General features: G+C 41.3%; 1 protein-coding gene across 2 annotated transcripts in view; it reads left to right on the top strand.

Annotated features, from left to right (window-relative positions):
* Window positions 1–2,436: 2,436 nt before the first annotated feature.
* The window catches only part of PLEKHG1 (pleckstrin homology and RhoGEF domain containing G1), a 141,124-nt gene continuing 130,437 nt past the window's right edge, over window positions 2,437–13,123 (top strand). For both annotated transcript variants that reach the window (XM_015567187.1, XM_006768711.2), the window contains exons 1-2: window positions 2,437–2,506; window positions 3,954–4,012. The gene's annotated coding sequence lies outside the window, so the exon portion shown is untranslated. The remainder of the gene's footprint in view (window positions 2,507–3,953; window positions 4,013–13,123) is intronic.

Below are 13,123 nucleotides of genomic sequence, written 5' to 3' on the forward strand. Positions count from 1 at the left end.
GAAGGAGGACGGATGGACATTGGGTTTCTAAAATAACAGATAATATTGCTCTGTCCACTTTCAGCAGCCAGTTTCAGAAGGTTTGTATTACACTAGCTGTTGTTACTTGCTTATGGTCTACATAGGAAATGAGGCAGCTCAAGGAAGGGGCAAATAGAAGCCAGAACATGGTTTTTATGGTGCAGTGGACCTAAAGCCAAAGCTACCTAGTATTCCCAAATCAGAATGGTGGGTGTGGAGTGGTGCCCCAGGGTGGCAGGTATGGATAGGACAGAATCAAGATTCTAGTCCAAACATAGAGATTCCTTTTGGGTTTACATGATCAACTATGTATCCCCTCAAAAATACCTAGTTTTTGTCTACTTGACCATCTCTGTTAGTGATTTCAAGAGTACTCGTAGGCACTTCGGGGAGGAACATTCGGAGATGTTCTTGGACAGTGTCACTATTGACTATATTATAGTCTACAGTGGCCTAATGTCCTGTGATTTCTCACAGCCCTACACGTGGATTTCCACCCTCACTTGGTCTCGTCTGCGAATTTCATGTGTTTTACCCAAGAAATAAAGATAACAACTGTTGCCCAGCCGTCATGGCTCAGTGGTTGAGCGTCCACCTATGAACCAGGAGGTCACAGTTCAATTCCCAGTCAGGGCACATGCCTGGGCTGCAAGTTCAGACCCCAGTGTGGGGTAGGCAGGAGGCAGCCAATCAATGATTCTCTCTCATCATTGATGTTTCTATTTCTCTCTTCCTTTTTGAAATCAATAAAAATGTATTTTAAAAAATAAAGATAACAATTATTGTGCTTATAAACAAATATTCAGGGTTCTTGTATTTCAAATAATTGACATTTTAGGTAAGATATTTATACTTTAGGGTTTTTTCACAACCTATATTATAAGTAGAAGTGCTTTTTAAAAAATCAGATGTGACTTTTAAATCATTTGTCTAAACAACACCGAATTCAGGCCTTCAGCAGCTGCTTTGACTTAGTTCCTGGTTATGAGGGCCTCCAAAGCTAACCAGCCTTTTATTTTGTCCTACATGTAAACAGCAACGTTGGTCTCTTCTGTGGGCAACGTTTCTTAGCAATCATTTTGGAATTGCTAGAATTGGTCTGTAGTTATTGTCAGGGACACAAAGCTTTTAGTCTCTCTCGGTACTCAGTTGTCTAAAATTAAGAATAAGCTTATTTTAGACACTGTAGCGACAACGACATGGTGACATATTGGATTTGTGTCTCCTTTTTACAGAACCAACCCTGACATTTTATTTATTTTTATACTCAAAAGCACTTTAGTTGTGTTTTGCCTATATAACTTATTTTAAGCATCCCCCTGCATACGCTCCAGACTATGAGCTTAGCATTGTTCCTTGGCCAAAAGCAATAAAACATGACCTATTTTACCATGATTCGGTGACGTGCAGTCAGCATTTTCTTTTCACAAATATAACATCAATGGATATTTGTAGCATTCCCCCAAACATCAAAAGTGGGTGGGTTATTTTACATAAAATTCTATTTTTATTTAATGTCCTAGTGCAATATATTTTGCACCTCAGGCCGGATAATCAAATATTCATATGGTTTTAAAAAAAAATCCTATCTTGATTTTATAGAACAGCCTTTGAGGTCCTCAAGTATTCACCTATAAGTAAGCATCGCTGACTGGAAAAGCTCTCTTGCTGGGTTGATATCCTGCCATGGGCTCTCACTTTCCACAGACCAAAAATATAAATTCATTGGTTTAGTTGCTATTGAATTTCCTAGCTATATGATGCTTTCCTCCCTTTTAGTAAAAGTACATTTGTACTTTTTATCATTTCTCATGAGGAAAGCATTAGCCTAAAGATTTTCTTAAATGTTTTGTATATAAATCCTTCATTATAAGCATAATTTTGTTGAATATGATCTATTTTTAGACTGTCTCCATTTTCATTTGTTTGTGACTGGTCTTTGCTGCCACTGGACAAAAAAAGCAAAACATTGCTTTTTACAGAGCTCTCTCAGATCATCTGATAGCATCTTTACTATTTCCAGTTGGGTATTTTTTAGATGTTTCTCTTGAGTTTTCTAGGTACTCAACTTTGTCACCTGCTGATGGTGGTAATTTAGTTTGTTCATTTCCTCTCCCTACTGCAGGGTAAGCATCTTTCATTTTGTTCTGACTTTTTAAATAAACATGTTGTCTATTGGTTTTAGAAGTTTCTAAAACTCATGGTAAGTGATCTTTCTATTTCTAGGTTACTGAGAGGTTATCAGATGTTAGTGCTGAGTCTATCACATGCCATTTTGGCATCTTTGAAAATATGAGTATGTGTTGATCTATTGTGACCTATTGCTGTACTAGAAACTGAGTGAGCACTGTATTGAGTACCCTTGTATCTCATTTAAGTCAAACAAGCCTCTTACATTTTTCTCTTTGTGTTTAGGCTTGTGCTAGGTTCATCAAACAAACTGGGGAGCCTCATTTGTTCAAATCCTGGAAGCTGCTTTTTATAGGTTGGGAATAATCTAATCCTTGAAGTAAACAACCTTCATAAGTTTTTCAGCTTGTATATTTTGGGTTCAGTTCTCATAACTAAACACCACCTTAGAAAACTATTTTCATGGAAACGTTCTAATTTATTTACAAGGATGTTTTGAAAGAATGCTCTTAATTTTTTAATCTCTTGCATGTCTGTGATATATTCCTGTAATAATTCTGGTTTCATGTTGAATTTTTGACTAGATTCGCCTGAAATCTGTCTAGAAGGTATTCCATTCTGTAATGAACCAGCTACTGCTTTTTAAATATCTGAATGCAAAACCACTGCTTTTATTTTTATTTCTGTCTTCCTATATTATATTTATTGCTGTTTTTGAAACTTAACTGAGTTTAAATGTTTAGTTCATTTATTTTTCTCTCTAATTAAAAAGAGGTAGTGTTAAAAATCAAGCTATATTCTTTACTCCCCATATAGAAAATGAAATTGTCTCATTTTTACTATCTACCTCCACTCATTTCCCTATTTTTGATAATATAGTGTAGGATTTCAGACTAGATGGGGCATTATTAAAGTTCTTTATTACATTTTTTTCAAAAATTTTTGTAAGTTTGTACTTGATTTTGACTATTGTTAGAACAATAGCATACTTTATTCCTCCTTTTCCTGCAACTACAATGTGACCACTTTTTCACTCTTAACTTTTTATTTTGATTTAACCCTCAGCAACTGGCATATTTTTGAGTAACTTTTTCATGAAGATACCCAGATGATACATTTCTAGGCACATTTGTTTTTCTTTTAAAAGTCTTCAAACATTAAAATGTCTGTGGTTCTTTCTTTTCAAAAATAGTGACCAGAGAAGCAGCAACCCCATGAACATCAACCCCCCTACCCCAGCTACTTTGCAATGATCAAAGTGAGAGGAATTATGGGATACAATCATGGAGAAGAAGTCAGGGAGAGAGTAGCCATGGCCTTAGAAAGTTGTTCCCATCCTGTGAAGGACTTTATTTTGGACTTGGGGATACTATGTTTGAGACTGAGTGAAATAGTCCATTTTCTTTCCGCAACTTGGGGTTTCATTCCTCCGGGTTAGGGAAATTCTTCCTGGTTTCTGGCAAATCATGAACTGAGTGATTAAGTGCTACTGAAAGTTCAAGTCTCTTGTATTTTCTGAGCAGTCCAAGGGAAGGAGAAAAATCAAAGATTGGATATCAATGACTTTCTAATACCATATCCTGTAAGTTTTGTTTGTTTTCAAATTAAATTGTATGATGATTGCATTTGTTCTATTTTAGACTAATAACATATGTGGCATTTCCCTGGGATATTTTTGTTGTTGTTTTTTTTTAATTCAATGTTCCATTTGCTACTTAAAATGAGCCCTGATTCGCACCCATGTGGGAAAGTAATATGTAAGTTTTCACTTTAGCAGTTTGTTTTTTGTGTTTCCATTGCAGATGAACACGGATATCAGGAGTCTGCGGGTGATGACACTGGAACCGATTCCACTATAAGAGTGAGCTGTTTTCAGTTTTCACTATTGAGTATGAACCATGTTAAAAGATTAATATACTCAAAGTTTAGGTTTGCTAGGTATTTTTGTATAAGGACACTGTAGGCACAGTGTTTCTATCTTTTACCTATTTTATAAAAGAAAAACAAATATTCTAAGTACAGGATGAATTAGGAAAGAAAATGCATACTTCAAAATACATACATGAAGAATGAAATGAAGTCAGGAAGAGTAAACCATACTAAGACCCAGTTTGGAGTCATTTCTTCCTGTTGGGTTTCTAGTTAATGAGTCAGTCTTTAGGTAACTTTTAAAAATATATTTTTTTCATTGATTTTAGAGAGGAAAGGAGAGGGCGACAGAAATAGAAACATCAATGATGAGAGAGAATCATTGATCAGCTGCCCCCTGCATGCCCCCAACTGGGATCCATGCCTTGCCCGAGAATTGAACCATGACCTCCTGGTTCATAGGTCAACACTCAACCACTGAGCCACACTGGCTGGGCCTTTAGATAATAGTTTAAATGCTTCTCATTAGCAAGAAAAGTTCTCCTTGTCCTTTTTAACTTCTTTTTCTTCAAGATTTAAACTCTCAAGCACTTTTGTGATGGCAGTATTTGTAAAGCCACAATGATGATAAAAGGCCAGGGAAGGAAGGGAATATGTCCCCCCCCCCCCTTTTTTTAAGTCTAGCCAATTATTTTACTCTGTTTCTTTCCTGAGTACTTTAATTTATCATACTCTGACCACATTATAAGCCATTTGTCAAGACCTGAAATGTTGAACTAACATGGCTCAATTATGTATCACATGCTTCCTAGATGATAGGAACAGATGAAGAAACTCAGTCTGGTGGGTATAATGTTATCACTTTTTACACACAAGTTTATATTTTCCATTTTACACCAGGTCTTTCTGTTTAAACAAACAGCAAAATAAAAACAAAATTAAAAGCCTAAGTTTTACAGTGGGTTCGAGCTTTGTTGTCTTTAACTAGCAAAATAATAATGCCTTGTTGGGATCATAAATGTTTGATACAAGGCATTCTTCTTCTTGAAGTACTCAGAGTTATTACAAGGACAGGTGGTATTTTAATGGAGTAAAGATGACTTTGCTGGGGTCAGAGTTCAGAGTTCACTGGTGTTTTGTTAACTGGTAAAACAATGGTTTTCTAACTGCAGATCATCATTACTGGCAAGAAAGTCCCAGAAGATTTTGGTCTAACTTATGGCTATAATGCTGAGTGTCCAAAACATTAAGAGCCTGTGGTTCCGAGTTGACTTATCCATTAGGCACAGTGCCCAGGGTCTATGATGCTTTTAGTGGCCACGAAAATGTTTTAATTTTAACTTCTTTTAGAAGCAGGATAAAATAAATATGATAATAGTGAATATATCATCACAGAGCCAACCTGGATTATATTTTTCTTTATACCAATGCACTCATAAAGTATAATTTTTAATATTATTTTATGGAAGAAGGAGCCAAAAACTGCGATGGGCCACGGTCAGGCTTACTCTACATATGTGACAGATTCCGTCATTTTTGTTGTTGTTGTTTGTTTAATGTATTTTATTGATTTCAGTGAGGGAGAGGGAGAGAGAAATAGAAACATCAATGATGAGAGAGAATCATTGATCGGCTGCCTCCTGCAAGCCCCACACTGGGGATCACATCCACAACCTGGGCATGTGCCCTGACCAGAAATTGAAGTGTGCCCTCCTGGTTTTCATAGGTCAATGCTCAACCACTGAGCCACACCGGCCAAGCCAGATTCATTTGAATGCTTTTTTTAAAAAAGAAGTAATCTTTTTCATAAATGATCATCTTTTCTGTAAATGAGTTTATACACTTGTGTGCTCATCAGCCAGATTCTAGCTACAAAGAGAGATGACCTATTCTTAGCTTAGATAGCTGTGGTACTTCATTATGTTTTCTTGGAATAAAACAGAAAATTTCTCCCTTGAGAAACCCATTGATGTTCTGTTTGCTGTAGAAAATAAGGGAAGGGAGAGCAAGACGGGGCTCAGTATTCTTCTGTGCTGAGTGGCGTGTGCTCCATCGAAGGAGTGCCTCTCCCCGTCCGCCCTCCCCCGCCTCCCCACCCCAGTAATTGCTCATCTGTATTCCTGTATATACAACATTTTCAATTACCTCGGCTGGTCTGGTTTTGTTTGCTTCTGAAACCGTGATCTAGTTTGGGAGGAAGTATTTTTGTTAGTCTTCAACTGCAGTGACCATGTAAATTGTGCGCAGAATAGCTCCTGAAATTGACGTGCTGATTTAGAGTGAGCGTGTTGCGTGTCTGGGGGACTGCTTCTTCAAAAGCGGTACCCACTCAAATATGAACCCCGTGAGCCAGGATCTTTGAATGTTTTGTTCGTTGCCATATACTCTAGAAAAAGCCAAGAGAAGCTCGAATGTTTGCTGAGAGAATGAATGAGCTAATGTCCTCATTTAAAAGAGTCATGTGCTCCTGTCCCAACCTCCTCCTCTGCTCACCACGGCTCCAGGCCTCTGGTTTGCGGTAATAGCAGAGGAGACCTGGCACCGGAGGGACCAAGCCCTCCAAGCCCAGTGCCTGGAGGGGTGAGGCTGTGCTGTGCTGGTCAGTCCTCATCTCGAGGTTCGGTGTACCCTTTCACAAAACAGGCAGTTGGGCTGGAAGGAATCTTTTGAGTCTTCTAGAACTAAATTGAAATAGCAGCACAAAAGCTATTCTTTCTAACGGCCTTCTCCAGTTTAGTGGTGCCCCTGGGCTCGCCTCACCCATCCTGATCTCAGGCTGATTCAAGCCACCCCAAGTTCCCTCTTCCCACCCTTCCCCCCTCCCCCGGAGGAAAAAGAGAGGGACATTTCTAAGAAAGTTATTTATTTTAAATGTAAATTGCATGTTATTAAATTGATAAAACACCATACCCCAAAGAAAAGTCATGGTAGACACCTCTAAAGTGTTCTGAAATTGTTTGGGGTACATAAGTGAACTGCCAGAACTTCAGTTCTCAAACTAGCAAGTGCCTGGGGAGGTATACAAAATATATATATTACATCAATATAAAATAATAATCTACCAGCCTATTACCCACAAACTGTATGTATGAGCTGTCCTCTCTGGAGAAGCAAGCCAGCATATGTCACTGGGCATCACTTCATCAAATTAAACTAGGAAAGCAAGAGAATTCTGGAGAGACGTGCCCTCTCTCCAGCTACTGAGGACATAAGTCTCATAAGAAGGAATCAACCAACCTTATTTAGTAATACTTGTTAATTTACATAAACTTTTGTGAAATCAGAACCTATTTTGCATAGTTTGTTGACCCTAGAGGAACTAGAATGCACTATTTCCTTCTGTTGGTATGACTTGTGTGTGTGTGTGTGTGTGTGTGTGTCTCATCTGAGGATATTTTTTTCCATTGATTTTTAGAGAGAGGGGAAAGAAGGGAGGGAGAGAGAGAGAGAGAGAGAGAGAGAGAGACAGAGAGAGAGACAGAGAGAGACAGAGATTCAGCTTCAAGACTACATTTTGAAGTACTGCCAAAAATATATATATACACACACACACGCACATTCAGATATACCCAATTTTTTTCTGAATATTCTCGCCCCTGCATTGACTCAGTGCCTTCTTATTCAGGGTTTCACCTGCCCCGGTTCTTTGGTGAAAGTGTGTCAGGGAGAAGTCACTGCTAGAAACATACGGCACAGAGCTGCCCAAGGAGAAGTAAGATGCCAACTAAATGTTCCAGGGCACGCACCAGGCCCTGGGGTGCTCGGGGCATCCTGATCTTGACTTCTTGCTCGCAGATACCAAGCCCCTTACACTGCTGAGTGGGGGAAACAGGAAAGTGGGGTGCTATAGTGAAGATGCCAAAGATCACAAATGGTCTGTTTTCTCCCTATATTTGTTATGACTGCTGTCATGGTGCCTTGTGGCCCTACTATGTGCTCGTGCTCTTCTCTAGAGGGTAAGCATCACTCGCGTTCCTTGTGTCCCTATCTGAGGACTCGCACTGCCTTTTTATGAGCAGACGCAGGAGGACTTCACATTGAACCCATCCCCAGCCAGTAGCTGCTTCTGCATCACCTCAAAAGTGTGTAGTCTTTCAGCTGCAGGCTCTGTGGGATGGGAGTACTATAGCTTATTCCCTCTGCGTCTTACAGACAACATGGTGAAGACGTGCTTAGGGAGGAATCGACAGGTCCCTCCACATGTCCTCTAGATGACCTTGTCACTGTGTTCCCGGGGCCTTCTAAGTGCTGACTTAGGGAGGATAGATGTGTCGGAAGGCAGCTAATAGAAGAATTATCAGTGGCTACAGCATAAATGATTCACGTTGTGAATAAATAGGTGGTTGTATTGAGCTAGACGTTGCTAAGAATAGAACCATCAGTGCGATTCCTGGCACAGTGCTGGAAGACAGTGTGTAATCTTTGAAAAATCATGGCGATGCTTTTCCTCAGCTGCTTCTGATGCAAATCCCCTGATTATTTCTTGACATGGTGGTGTCAGGAAAATTATTTTTTAAAATTATAATCTAAGGTGAAGTGTTATAATAACTAAATATAGTAGTTACAAATATAAAACGGCATTCAGACAGACATGCAGATTTGACTCTGAGTACTGGGCACCTCTCCTCCATTCAAACATATCTCCCATTAAAGGGCTCCGGAGCGTGACTGTGCAACTTTGTGAAAGTGCTTAACACTCCTGAACGGTCCACTCAAAAAATGGTTAACTTAGTAAATTGTATTTTACCCCAATTTAAATGTTTTTTAAAAGATCACCTGGAAGTTTGCTTACTTTTAGCTGGTGTAGGGACTGGACACCCTGGGGGTGGGGTCAGAAGAGGAGGACTTCCTCACTGTAGGGCCTTCCTTCTATCTGATGAAGGGGACGAAAGGGTCCCCAGCCGTTCTTGAGAGGAGAAGGACATAAGTTTAAAGAAAAAGGTGCCTGTTTTCTCCCAAAGGGATGGCCTTTGGAATGAGGAACCAGTTCCCATTCCTGGCATTGAGCATTAGGGAACTCCCAGGACACTGTGTCCTCAGTTTTGTGGAATTATGGCCAGAGGCTTCTGTCAAAAACTAGGAGGGGGGTCATGGTCAAGTAAGCTCGGGATTTAAGCAACGTTAATGAGTTTCCTTTTCTTCGAGCCTTTACTGTTCTGCCCTGAACTCTACGTCTTCAACGTGGAGTTGTTACCCGCAGGGTTTCCCAAACTTATTGAACCACGGAATACCTCCTGCCACCCCACAGCAACCTGCCCCGCCTGTTACTTTTTAAATCTATGTTGTTTTTGCGTGTGTGTGTTTTTATATTTTTATTGACTTCAGAGAGGAAGGGAGAGGGAGAGAGTGACAGAAACATCAATGATGAGAGAGAATCATTGATCGGCTGCGTCCTGCACACCCCACACTGGAAATCGAACCCGCAACCAAGGAATGTGCCCTGACGGGGAATCGAACCGTGATCTCCTGGGTCATAGGTCGAAGCTCAACCACTGAGCTATGCCGGCCGGGCTAATCTATGTTGTTTTTTACTTATTACTATGTTGTTCTGTGGAAGGTAGTTTGGTAAATGCAGACTTAAGGCCAGGTATGGGAAAGAGGAAGTGGCCAGCACAAACACAGACATCAGTTTATTAGTTGCAGTGTTAGAAGCAATATAAATGAGCTGAAGCCATGCTGTGACCTGTCCCTGTGGGAGGAGCCACACAATAGCTCCATGTGCTCCCGCTGGATAACCAGCCAGGGGCTCGCCCAGCAACCATCTAACCGGCATGGAAAGACCATCACATAAAGTGTCAAAAGAGCCATATGCGCTCAGCGGTCCCAGACCTGCTTTCAACAGCAGTGGATCACGAATCCAGTGTCTGGAACAGAGAATTCGTTGTAATATTTGACAAATTTGTGGAAGCATGGGACCAGATTCAGCAAGCTTAAGAAGTCAGCAAAACAGAATTATCCACCTCGGCTTTAGGTAATCTAGGCCCATATTCATGTTGACAGAATAAAGCTGGCACTCCTCCCCCACCCCCTCCCCACCCCCCGTCTGGGTGTCTTGACCCCTTTCTTCTGTCTCATTCAAATCCCAACCATCGCCATTTCAGCTGCATTTTTCAAGGTCTGCATGTTTTGGCATCTGTGTTTTCTGATTGCCTTACACATGAAGCCTTTTCTGCGCCATAAGGAGAGCCTGTTCTGGAGGGAGATTACATCTGCGATAGGAGTCTTAGAGTGAAGCAGGGCATTAAAGCCATCATTGTGCTTTAAAACCGAAAGACATGGAGTTGCAATTGATCTTAAGTCCTGTATTAAGTAGACTATTTTCTTTTAATATTCTTTGTCTTAAAAAATGTGGGGTCTGGTTTCTTAAAATGTGGTAACTTCATATACATCCCTTTGATTTCTAAAGCTCAGTCACTCTAAGAAGAGCAGTTGAGCAATTTCACAAGGCCCTCCCCGTGGAATATTATAGCACTGGGCTCTCGGGCAAGCGATTGCCAAATTGTTCTGCTCCGGTTTCCTTTTCTTCCTAGGTTTCCTGTCTCATCTACTTTTTTCTGGGTGTTTCCATTCAGGGTTCTCCCCGTCACCCCTAAGGCCACGTATTCCTAAGACTGCCACTTTTTCTGAACTCCTATTGGAGAAAAATGAACATATTTTCATGTGGGCTTATCATTTCAAATGCACACTTGACATCTTTCTCTCATCTATCTCCCCACCCCAACCCCCAATATCTAATTTATCACCAAATCTCATTAAACTTATCTGGCCATCTGTCTCTTCTCTTCTCTTCCATCTCCATGACCTTTTATGAAGGAAAAAAGAGAGAGAGAACATTTGAGCCTTTACCACAAACTATATACTGCCTACTTCTCCTTAGCCTCTTAGCCTGTGCAGTTATTATCATGAATCGGGCTGTACATGTATACATGTAGGAAACTGAAGCTCTCTGAGATTTAACTCATTGCCCAAGGCCACACGACTGGTAGTTTTTGAAACATGACTGGTTACAAATACACAAGTGGCTTAGCCAGTATTTCTCAGTGGTTGAGCATCGACCTATGAACCATGAGGTCACAGTTCAATTCCTGGTCAGGGTACAGGCCTAGGTCGCGGGCTCAGCTCAGTCCCCAGTGCGAGGCGTGCGGAAGGCAGCCAATCAATGATTCTTTCTCATCATTGATGCTTCTGTCTCTCTCTCCCTCTCCCTTCCTCTCTGAAGTCAATAAAAATATCTTTAAAAAATACCCAAGTGCAAATCCACATCCAGTGTCTCTTCACTGCCAGGGAGCATGCAGTAACACCTCAGCCCCTCCATGCAGGCCTTCGTGCTGCCATATTGGGTAGAAGGGCCAGGTCCTCTCTCTCTTTCCTGAACTCTGGAGCTTCCAGTTCATTCTGCCCACCAGCCTGGTCCACCCAAAGTGCTGGGCTAATTATGTCAGGTGTCTGGTCTAAAACTCACCGTGGCATGTCGGTGCTCGCTCCCTATGTTCCAACCTTTTTTCTTTCCCATCCCTAAATCAGCTGTTCCAGAAGAGTGTATTTTGTGTCTCCCAGACCTCTCTCTGCTCATGGAGTTGGTGGGACAGAAACACAGTGGGCTCTGGGGTCAGCTGGTCCTGGGTGTGGGTCTCAGCCCGCCTCCTCCTTGGGAGGCCACAGCAGGTTTTCGCCATCCTCATCTACAACATACGCCAGGTACCTCCCTTCAGCGGATTGCGGACCTGGAGAGGACGTGGGCTCTGCCCGCAGCAGTGAGGGCCGGCCCTTGGCAGGCTCTCAGACGGAGCCAGAGGGCAGTGGCAGCAATGCTCTTATCTAGGCCTTATCTGTCCTTTTAAACGCAGTTCAAATTTCTCCTCCTTTTTAAATTACTCCAGCCTGATTGTATCTGCCCCCTCCTCCGGGCTGCTGTATCAGTTCCCCCTGAACAATTCATTTAGCCATTTTAATTATGCGGTGCCTCTCGACACTGCTTTGTGATCTTGAAAATGCTTCTCGATGAAATGCCTCCTTGAGAGCTGTTAATCCCGCTCTAATGGGCTAAAGGAATGTAGAGGCAGGACTAGGTCATAAGTGGTCCATAGCCTGGCGCCTGCACCTAACTCTTCACAAACTCTTTTGACTCAAAATTAAGAAATTTCACTACACTTGTAAACAATCAGTGAATTGAGTTGGATTTAAATAGAGAGGGTTCACAGATAGGCGCCTCTCTCTAGCATTCGCCCAAATTTCTTTATTTAGAGTTTGAGTGTGAAAAATATTGCAGAGTAAAATTTAAAATTCCAAGAAAGTTTACTGTCCAATGTTGCTGGTCCAACTGTCTTTTTTTAAAACCCTGGGAAATCTTAAAACACATCATGCGCTTTTCTTGGTATAACTTCAAATTAGGAAATACTCTGGTTGTCTTCATTTTCTTTATTATTTTCCAGGCTTAAATCTTTCCTTGGGTAGATTTTCATTTTCCTTCTGTGCCTCTTCAGCCCAGATAACTTGTTCTTCCCTCGCCCCCGCGGGTTTTCCTTTGGGCGAGTCTGGTGGGCAGAATGGTCCTGTAAGATAAGCCAGAGGAAGAGCCATAAGAGGTCTTGTGTGGGGATAACAATGTGGTGGCACTTTTAAACCAAAGGGGTCATTTGGCTAATTATGGGCTTTTCCCCTTTTACTTAATGACTGCATATTCAGAGCCCGTTTTTAAAACTCCATACTTTACTTCTGATCTTCACTGGAGGTTTGGGGCACCCTCTTTAAACATTATAAGGGTTGGCGAAAGACAAATCATTTGAAACAAGTTGTAGGCAAGTTTCACAGGCCAACCTGTGTGTCCCACCCAAAAATCACATTTAAGTGCACTTTCATTTAGTCTTTTCCTAAACAAAATATATGTGACTAATTGTGGCAATATTTTGCCTACATAGGAAATGTAATTTTGGTTGAAATATGTATTTAAAGAAAACAGAGGTGTCCTTGGCCTGCCAGGTTCAGGGCTGTGAAACTGAACTGTGTGGGATCCTTTGGGGAAAGGCATTCTCCTTCTTGGGGTCCAGGACAGAGTGAAGAGTTGGAAGCCACACCCTCCGCCTGCTCTGGGAAGGTCCCCCCC

This window comes from Myotis davidii, unplaced genomic scaffold, assembly GCF_000327345.1.
Source record: "Myotis davidii unplaced genomic scaffold, ASM32734v1 scaffold1323, whole genome shotgun sequence".
Classification (NCBI taxonomy): domain Eukaryota; kingdom Metazoa; phylum Chordata; class Mammalia; order Chiroptera; family Vespertilionidae; genus Myotis; species Myotis davidii.